Below are 10571 nucleotides of genomic sequence, written 5' to 3'. Positions count from 1 at the left end.
TGGCATTGCTCTCTCAGTGCCGAGATTTAAAGGCCGATTGGTGTTTCAGCTCCTTCCGTACCCTCAACAAGACAAAAGAAGTAAAGGTCTTCCAAACTTCTATTTTACTTCAAAGGGAAGAATTATAGAGCCAGATAAGATTCCACTTGTGCCGCCTTTTTACTGTATTTGGGATAGAATTCATTTGTCTTGTTGCCAGGTTAAATACCAGTCTTTGGATTAAGGTATTCCTGCTTACAGCAGTGAGTGCCAGGAACCGGGGAGGGTGTGTTTTCTTTACTGTCTCCTCGTGTAATTCTAACAAGAACCTAGCGAGATGGCAGTTCTCTGGGAGGTTTGCAGGACATTGCTGGTGTGAGGGCTCTGTGATTAGAAGATTGTAGTGAGCAGAAAATCAGAAGAGTTTTCAAGGGGCTTCTTCCATGGTTCATGAGAAAAAGAAAAACCTTGATGGGTTTTTTTTTTCCTGTCTCACAGCAGACCTCAGGTATTTAAGGATCAGAATCCTCTTGTTTTCCAACTCCACTGTTATTTGGACGGTGCTAAATAAATGCTACAACGTTCTTCTTAACCCACCCCAGACTTAGTTCACTGAGTTCTACATTCTGTCTTCATGTTGTTAACAGTCTAATTATATTAGCTTTTTTTTTTTTTTCCGAATGACTTAGATGTAATCAAATGGAAAACTTACAAGAAAGAATTGCATGTCAGCTCCTTTTGCAGACTGAGCTGGGACAGAAAGGGGCTAGGGCTGCCCTTCAACCTGATCCCTTCCAAACAAAGACGTTCAAAATGTCCCTGGCAGTCTGGCTCAAGGAAGAGAGACCCTCTGCTGGCTCTGTGTGTTGAGGTCGCCTTTCCTGCCACTCACTCTTCTTGGGCAGCACTGGGAGCCCCACCTTGCTGGCTCTGGTCATCACCCTTCTTTTTGTGGCCTGAGATGATGTCATCAACCCGCAGTAGCCGAACTGCTGTCTCCGTTGTTGTCTTGTATGTTTGCCAGTTGACAGCCAATGGTTCCCAGATGCCCAATTCTTTCATCACAACCGAGGTACCTTTCTCACCATTTATTTTCCAGGTGTCATGGTTGTCATGGATGTGCTTGGCTGCAGGGAGAGGTAAGCAGAGAATGGTGCTAGCCCTCCAGTTCTGGATAAGTATACGAGGGATGCCCTCTAAGGTTTGGGCATCTGTCCTGTATGGCCATTGTTCCACCTCAGTCATGGCTTTGGACTTTTCTGTCAAAGTATGGGCCATAGCCATTTCAGAGGTTCCACCCACCGGAACTAGCTAGGGGTCCAGGAAGACACTGTGGCACAATAACATGGCATCCTGGAGGGTGCATTCCACTTCTGAGAGAATCTCTTTGCTGGCCCCATGGAGGAGAATGGTTTAGACCTTGGGGTCTTTGCACTCAGTGATGAGGTTAACGTACTCATTGACAATTTTCTTGACTTTCAACATGGCTGCTCCTATCCCGACATCTTTTCTCAGCTCTGGCGCTGTCTGGGCCCACAGGTTTTAGCAATGCAATTATTGTCTTCTGGACTCTGTTGACTGCTGTGTCATTGGCCTGGATGAGGCAGTACTGAGCTAAATCTGAGATGCTCTTTTCTGTGAGGACCACACTGAAATTCTCTAAGTCTTCAAAATGAGGACGTACAAAATTGCTTCGCTACCAGAATAAGAAAACCTAAAACGAAGCCAGAAGCCAAGCTAGAAAAAGCATTTAAGATGTCTTTCAGTCTTGGTGAGGGAGTGTAGAATACACTTCCCTCTACCTTAGCTGCTTCTTCTAGAGAACTATATCTTGTTTGTGCGATGTTTAAACACATTTGCATCCTTGCTTTCATTTTCCCTTCATTATTAAGTGACAATGTCTTCCAAGCAAGTTACCTTAGAAAGACAAAAAGATTCTTAAAGGCCTAACCCCCTTACACACGTATTAGAAGAAAAAAAATGTAAGGCAAAGAAATGCACTGAGATAAGTGAATACGTTAGTATGTTCGTGTAGACCTTGCCGTAAAAATGGACGCAACGCAGAAAAGCCTGGAATTTACTGAGAAACCTAGATTTAGTGAAAAGATCAGTGAAAATAATAAATAATGAATATCTTCAGAGTCACGTAACTTATTACTAAGGGATTTGGTATTTGTCAGGATGAAGAGGAGAAGCCACAAAGAATCCTGCCGGAGATTTAAAAGTTACTTCATCTTTACGCAGGTGAGATGATGCGGAGATACCTGAGCGTGATCATGGTAAAAGCAGCCACACGACATTAAAAGTGTAATCGCAGGGGCTGCCTCCTATCCCTGGAAGGTGCCTCATCACCAGCAACGGGTCCCCATGCTGAGAGTTTTCACCCCGTGGCTCCTCCTACGGTACTAGAAGTAGTGGGACCTGGTGTGCTGCCCAGAGCATCCGGGAGTGCTGGCGACACCCGCTAGTCTGAACAATAATGAAGCCTGGACTCGGAAGCAGCCTCAGTCCACGTGGCAGAAGAGCCGGAACTTCCTTGGCAGACCACAGAAGAACCACAGAAGGAGGAATCTGAAGGTCCTGGGGAAAGGGAACGTAGACTCTGTCATCTGCTTGCTCATCCCTGATGATGCCCCGACCAGGAAGGCCCCAAAGGAGACTCCCTTGCCAGGCGTGAAGGCAAGTGTCGGTGAGAGAATACATCAACATCCTTACCTCCCATCCCATAGGTTGGCCTTTCACTCCGTAGATTCTTGGCTTTACTGTGCAGAAGCTTTTTAGTTTGGGACCCTCCCACTTGTCTATTTTTGCTTTTGTTGCCTGTTCTTTTCGTGTCATATTCAAGAAATGACTGCCTAGACCAATGTCCTAAAACTTTCCCCCTATGTTTTCAGGTAAGTATCACACTTTCAGGTCTTATGTTTAAGTCTTTAATCCATTTTGCGTTGGTTTTTTTGTGTAGCGTGTAAAACAAGGATCCATTTGCATTCTTTTGCCTATCTAGTTTTATATCTAGTTTTCCTAACACCACTTGCTGGAAAGACTGTCCTTTGCCCATTGTGTATTCTTGGCACTTTGTGAAAGATGAGTTGCCTATGTATGTATGGGTTTATTTCTGGGCTTTCTGTTCTATTCTATTGGTCTGTATATCTGTCTTTAGGCCAGTACCATACTGTTTTACTTCCTGTAAATAAACTCTCATTCCTACCTGTGTTTCTCCCTGAGTATAATTTGGCTTCTCTCTTTTTTAAGATTTTCTCTTTGTTATAGGTATTAAGAAATTTATTTATCACGTGCATTTGTGTAGTTTTCTTTTGCTTTGGCCTTTTTTTTTAACCTTCTTGTATCTGTAAGTTTATAGTTTTCATTGAGCTTGTAAAAATTGGACACTTCAAGTTTTTGTTTTTTAATTGTCCCCTTGTCTTCTTGGAACTACAACTGTACACATATTAGGATGCTTGAAGCTTTTCTATAACATAACTCTGTGCATTGTCCCCACTCTTTTTCTCATTTTACATTTTAGATTCTTTTATTGTTAATTTCACTAACCCTTTATTCTATAGTTTCTAATATGCCATTAAACCCACCCAGTGTATATTTTTATATCAGACACTATTTTTCATCTCTTAAAGTTTGGGTTGTGTCTATTAAATCTTCTTTCTGTCTGTCTGTCTGTCTTTCTTTCTTTCTCTCTCTCTCTCTCTCTTTAGAGAGAGTGTGAGTGGGAGAGAGGGGCAGAGGGAGGAAGGGAGATAGAGAAAGAGATTGAGAGAGAGAGAGAGAGAGACAGAGGATATTAGCAGGCTCCACACTTGTGCAGTCTGATGTGGGCCTGGATCCTACCACCCTGGGATCATGATCTGAGCCAAAACAGTTGGATGCTCACTGACTGAGCCACCCAGGCACCTCATATCTTCTATGTTTCTAACAGTGTCCATTTTCTCTCCACTTTTTGTATATATGTAGTAAAGTAACCACAACTTAAAAAGTGTCCTTGTCTAATAATTCTCTCACCTGCGTTATTTTTGTAACCATTTCTAATAATTTACCCCCACCCCGACCTTAATGGTTGTCTTTTCCTGCTGCTTTGCATTATGATTTTTTAATTAAAATACAAATGTTCCACGTCTTAACTTTTTTGCATTACACACACACACACAGCCCGCTCTCTGTGTGGTATTCTCCTCTCTAGCTCTTTAGAATCCTGTATTCTAGTCCTGTTGGCATCCCTGAGCTCCCAACTCTATCTCCCTCCCTCAGTGAAACTGCTGGGCTCCTCTGGGGTTCCTTCTCTTGCACCATGTGGTCTAGAAACTCGCTCCATTCAGGAAGCTATGGCAGCCACAGGGCTCATTTCACTTCCCCTTTCTCAGATGTCACTGTCATCTGCTGCTTGATGTCCAACATCCTTACTATTTATTTCATATATTTTGTCTACTTAGTATTTTTTTAATGTTTATTTTTGAGAGACAGAGAGAGACAGCATGAGTGGGAGAGGGCAGAGAGAGAGAGAGAGAGAGGGAGACCCTGAATTGGAAGCAGGCTCCAGGCTCTGAGCTGTCAGCAGAGTGAGATCATGACCTGAGCCAAAAGTCGGACACTCAACCGACTGAGCCACTCAGGTGCCCCAGTCTACTTAGTATTTTTATGTGATAGGGTAACTCCAACCCCTGCTACTCTACTTGGTCAAAAGTAGGATTATTATACCTTTTGTGTTTTGATTTTATGGAGTGACAGATGGAATGAACAATAGGGTAAGTCACAGTTACTTTTCACAGGGAAATGACATGTTATTTAAAGATATACATTTTATAAGATCACTTATAAGCAAAACACCAGAAACAACCTCCATGTCCAGTGTGGGTCAGTTAAGTAAAATAAATCAAACCAAGGCTTCTCATTCCTCACTCTCACACTTAAATATAGAGGGCTGCTGTTTATACTTAGGTTTGAGAGACACAAATCATAGGTGACTCTGACAGCTCCATTTTCTCCGTTCACTTTGTCACCCCTCAGTGAGCTACAGATGTCTGTGCATTTGTTTAAAACATGGACAAAGCAGGTTGCACTGAAATAATAGTAGCAGCTAGACTTAATGTACTTTCTCTCATTAAGCTCTACATAGAGCTGACCTTTTATTTATAAATCCTCGTTGTATGCTTATTGTCTTCTGAGATTCAAAATTTTTAAATTATGGTTAATAGGAACATCTGGTCTCTCTGGATCAGGAAATCAACTATTTAATCCTGAAGGCATTCTATAGGTTTTTTTTTTCTTTTCTAAATCACCATGGGCATCCTGGACATCAAGAAAGGCACAAGCATTATGTTGTACTGAGTGACCGTGTTCTTTTTTTTTTTTTTTAATTTTTTTTTTCAACGTTTATTTATTTTTGGGACAGAGAGAGACAGAGCATGAACGGGGGAGGGGCAGAGAGAGAGGGAGACACAGAATCGGAAACAGGCTCCAGGCTCTGAGCCATCAGCCCAGAGCCCGATGCGGGGCTCGAACTCACGGACCGCGAGATTGTGACCTGGCTGAAGTCGGACGCCCAACCGACTGCGCCACCCAGGCGCCCCTGAGTGACCGTGTTCTATTTAATTCAAGCTCCACAGCCAACTCAGCTACTTCAGAAGGATATCAGCAAATCCTTCTTGTTATAACTTGATATTTTATTCCCATCAAATTGTAAATTTAAAAATATTCTCTTGACCTTTAAAGAATGGTATTTGAGAAACCTCATTCTTAATGTCCTTTCTGTTGATTGAGAAAATATACATAAAAATTAAGTGTTCACTACAACAAACAAACTTGCATCAATCTAGACACTCACATCCTTTCTATCTTTTACCCTTTTCCTAATTTGTCAGCCCTGTTCATTCACAGGAAAAAAAATCTCTCTCAACAAGATTTCCTCCTGGAAGTCTTCGAATGATTATTATTAATTCGATATACCAGTCATATAGAACCTCTTTAAACCCATTCCCTTTAATAAATAAATGAATTTTTAAAAATGTTTTAGTTTAAGTCACTATATCCGAACACCATGGACTAGGTGGCTTAAGCAACAAACATATCCTAGTGCTGGAGGCTGGAAGTCCAAGGTCAAGGTATCAGCACGGTCAGTGACTGGTGAAGGCCCTTGTTGGTTTGCAGACGGCCACCTTGTTGATGTATTCTCACATAGCAGAGGGAGAGATCATTTCTCTTACATTTCTTATATGGACCCTAATATCCACCTTCATGAACTAGTTACCACCCAAAGCCCCCACCTTCATGTACCATGACAGTGGGGATTAGGGCTTCAACATAAGTACTTGCTGTTGGGCGGGGCGAGGAGGGAGCACAAAAACAAAACAATTGTTTTCATGTGGAGAAAACCAGCCACCCACATTCTTCCTGCTGTCACACAGAGCTTGTTTTGCTGAGCTGGAAACCTTAAGAGAGTAGGGTGGCCATGATGTGACGGGCAGTGCCAACTGCTGAGTGGCTGAGTACTTCTGTGCCTTTTTGTAGTGCACTTTGATTCTCAACTCTTTCATGGTAGGTGGAATTTCCAACAGGTACAAGACATTTTCTTGTTCTTTCTCTTTTAGAAATAAAGTTTTGAAAACGTAGACCTACTGATTAAATGAACAAGCTTGCTAAACGCTGTAGAGTTAATTCATAGTTAGTAAAATATCACAATAGCCATAAGAGTCAAAACATTTTTTTTTCTGGGAAATAGGCAGTGTTGTTTGACTAGAAATATCAAAACATTAAAGTTTTGGGATCTGGGTTCGAGTCTAGGTATTGAGACTAATGAGCATTGTGATATTACACAATCATTTAACCATCCTGTACCTCATTCTCGTCTTTAGTAAGATACAGGGATAACACTACGTTATCTATAAGGCCCTTTTAGAACCTAAACTCCAGATCCATGGTTTATTTATTTGGTTAAAGAGGAGGGAAAGGAAACCATGTTTTACTCTGCATATGAAGTAGAGATCCATTATGAGATGGGAAATGAGGTGTAGAAGGCCATTTGAATCCACCTTTTGAGAACCAAATTAACAATGCTAAACTCTTCATTATGTGGTCTTGGTGAGTCATTTCTTTAATTTTACTTTTAAGATGTAGCATATATGACGAATCGGTCAGAAATTTTTCTGGAGGTATTTTGCTTTTTCTGGGTTGATTCTGGCAGCTTCGTTGGCTTTGCTAAGTGGTGGATTTGTTGTTATTGGTATGGAGTCTTTGCTCAAAGTTCAGGGACTTTAAATCCTTAATTTATGAGAAATTGGTGATAGTTTTGCAGGCATCTTTAACTACAGAGTGAATTTTTAATTAAAGGGAATGATGGAAACATAATGAAGTAATTACTTGCTCATTGCAGGTTTATAATTCATATGTCACTAGTCACCGTCCTCTTTCTGAGATGACTGCTTGGGTATGTATTTATTTACTACAGAAGGAATATAAGCCACTAGCCAGGAGTGCATAAAATATAGCAAGATAACACCAGCCAAGGGTGAATGAGAAATAGAAAAACAAGCAAACAAACAAACAAACAAAAAACCCCCAAAACTACCCCCCAACAGGGGAAATATAGGAAGTAAGGCCAATAAATAACTAGCACAGAAATCTGAAACTAAAAGTTGAGTTAAGCAAGGTTCATCACAGCCATGGGTTCAAATGAGATCCTGGTAAATCTCACAGCTCCTAGTGTCTGTCAGGTACAAATAATCATTGTTCAGGACAAGGACACTAACTTCTGCTTCTTAGACAAGGAGGAAGAGCAGGGTACTGGAAAATCAGGATACTCTGGTTCAGTTCATAGATGTGCTCACATACTAGCTGTGCGACATTGGGAAAGTTGTTGTACTGTTCTGTGCCTGGTAGCTTCATCATTAAATGAGGATGAAAATAATATCAACCTCAGTGTGTTGTTTTGATTAAATGAAATAACGCATGCAAAGTTAGCATGGTCTCTGAGACTTAACAGACTCAATATAGATAAGATTTAGCAATTTTCACTTTTTTTTTTTTAGAGAACATGTGAATTGATCTAGTATTCCTTACTTAAAAAAAAAAAAACACTGCAATATTAGGAGTATACCAGCATTCAGACTATTGTCAGAGATATTTGATAAACACCTTGCTCCCCCTGGTTCCAGATTATTGTGAGTACTGAATGAGAACCTTTTAGCCACAGCCCTTTGAAAAGACAAAATTTACCTTCATCTGTTTCCACAATAAATCCTTGCAGCCTACAACACAGGAATCAAAATTAACCAAATGATGACCTAGATCCATGAAACTTGATGTATATGCTTCTTTCATTGATAATTTAGCATTGTAATGCATTGCACTGTACACAAAATAACATACAGTATAATAGAACTGTATGTGATGTGTGACATTGTTTTAAATCTCTTCACCCCCTTCTCCTCTTTCTTCTGCCTTTCTTGTCATAAAACTCTTGCTTTATAGTGTTGGAAAGATCAGTGCATCACTACTCAGCTAGGAAATGTGTCACGGGTACTTCAGAAGGGGGCAGTGCAAGAACTCAAGTTTTTCTGAGATTCTGTGGTTTATTCTACTTGGCCTATTTTGAGTCAAGAGGAGGAAATAGAAGATAATATGGTTCTAAAGAAAGAAAAAATGTTGTCAGGAAACCTGGGATCCTGATCCATCTCGCAAGAGTAATTTGCTTTATAAATTTGGTCTACTCTCCAGACCTCTCAGTTTTTGTTTTTTTGTTTGATTTCATGTACCAGGTCTGCTCACTCCTCTTAGGAATGATAAAATGGATTTGTACTCTTAACTGTATGTTAAATATTTGGAAAGAGAAGAGGACATAAATAGCTAGAGGTTATATGCTATGAGATACTGCAACATTATTTCCATGCAAAGGTTCGATTCCCAGCTCCTATTAAATGAGCTGCATGACCATGGATGAATCGCTTAAACTCAGAGCTTTTTTTCCTCCTTGGGGTGTGTGTGTGTGTGTGTGTGTGTGTGTTGTATAATGTCTATATATAATTATTCATTTATGTGAATACTTACTTTTCAGAGTATTGAGTAAGCTGTTGGGGCTTATGTGTGACTTCAAAATAGGTTGCAAAATCAATAATGGTAACATATTGTGTGGTTCTTTAGAATGAGGAGGATGACAGTTTACTTCCAAGGACCCTCACCTCCTCTTGCAGCACTATCTATCTGAAACAATTGCTGTGCTCCTCTCCACATTGAACTCCCTTTGTAGACTTGTTGAGTCGGTCCAGGGTGAGCAAAAAGGATGGAATAAAATGAACCAACCTGCACGTGTTTGGAGTTACTTGGCAACTTAGGAATGTTAACCAAATCCAAATCAGGCAGCGCTCTGAACCAGCCATGTTTAACTAAACCTCTGCAGATAACATCTAAAATACATTGCATGTTTACCATGGGCGCTGGTTCTAAGTGCTCATTCATAAGGATCCTGTAAAGAGACACTATCATTATCTGTGTTACATTTGTGAGGAAATGGGAGACCAAGTCTAAATAAGTTGCCCCAAATCACACAGTGCAAGCTATCTCAATCCAGAGCTTGACTAATTATTAATCAGCATAATACATTCCCAGGCCTCTTAAAAAGATGTCTGTATAGGTCAGACATTTGTATGTTTCAAAGAGAGAAAAGATCAAGATAATATATAAGAAACAATTTGCCCTCATTCTCATCTTTTGGCCACCCATGTCACCTTGCTAATGCTAATATTTTTACTTTCTCATGTATACTTTACAGATATGGCAAATGTTTCTTGGCTATCCCCCCCCCCCTTTTTTTTAAATTGAAGTATAAAAAAAAGAGGTTAGAGTGGGAGAGAGCCAAAGCGTAAGAGACTCTTAAAACTGAGAACAAACTGAGGGTTGAAGGGGGTGGGAGGGAGGGGGGGTGGGTGATGGGTATTGAGGAGGGCACCTTTTGGGATGAGCACTGGGTGTTGTATGGAAACCAATTTGATAATAAATTTCATATATTGAAAAATAAATAAATAAATAAATAAATAAATAAAAACTGAGAACAAACTGAGGGTTGATGGGGGGTGGGAGGGAGGGGGGGTGGGTGATGGGTATTGAGGAGGGCACCTTTTGGGATGAGCACTGGATGTTTTATGGAAACCAATTTGATAATAAATTTCATATATTGAAAAATAAATAAATAAATAAATAAATAAATAAATAAATAAATAAAAACTGAGAACAAACTGAGGGTTGATGGGGGTGGGAGGGAGGGGAGGGTAGGTGATGGGTATTGAAGAGGGCATCTTTTGGGATGAGCACTGGGTGTTGTATGGAAACCAATTTGACAATAAATTTCATATATTAAAAAAAAGCCTAATAAAATAAAACATAAAATAAGAAAAAAATAAATTGAAGTATAGTTAACACACAGTATTAGATTTGTTTCAGGTGTGCAAAGTACAAAGTCTATCCTTGCTTTTTATACCAGTTAAAATATAAGCTGCATTTTGTTTTTATTCTTTTTCTGTTTATTTTTGAGAGAGAATGAGCGAGCGAGCGTGTGCACACAAGCAGTGTAGGGGCAGAGATCAGGGGGAACA

At 40.2% G+C, this 10571-nt stretch overlaps 1 pseudogene; it reads right to left on the bottom strand.

Annotated features, from left to right (window-relative positions):
• Nucleotides 1-867: 867 nt before the first annotated feature.
• Nucleotides 868-2688, bottom strand: LOC123592717 (annotated as a pseudogene).
• Between the last annotated feature and the right edge of the window lie 7883 nt (nt 2689-10571).

This window comes from Leopardus geoffroyi, chromosome D4 (assembly GCF_018350155.1).
Source record: "Leopardus geoffroyi isolate Oge1 chromosome D4, O.geoffroyi_Oge1_pat1.0, whole genome shotgun sequence".
Classification (NCBI taxonomy): domain Eukaryota; kingdom Metazoa; phylum Chordata; class Mammalia; order Carnivora; family Felidae; genus Leopardus; species Leopardus geoffroyi.
The sequence above is the reverse complement of the archived record's forward strand: the minus strand, read 5'-3'. Positions and strand labels throughout refer to the sequence as shown.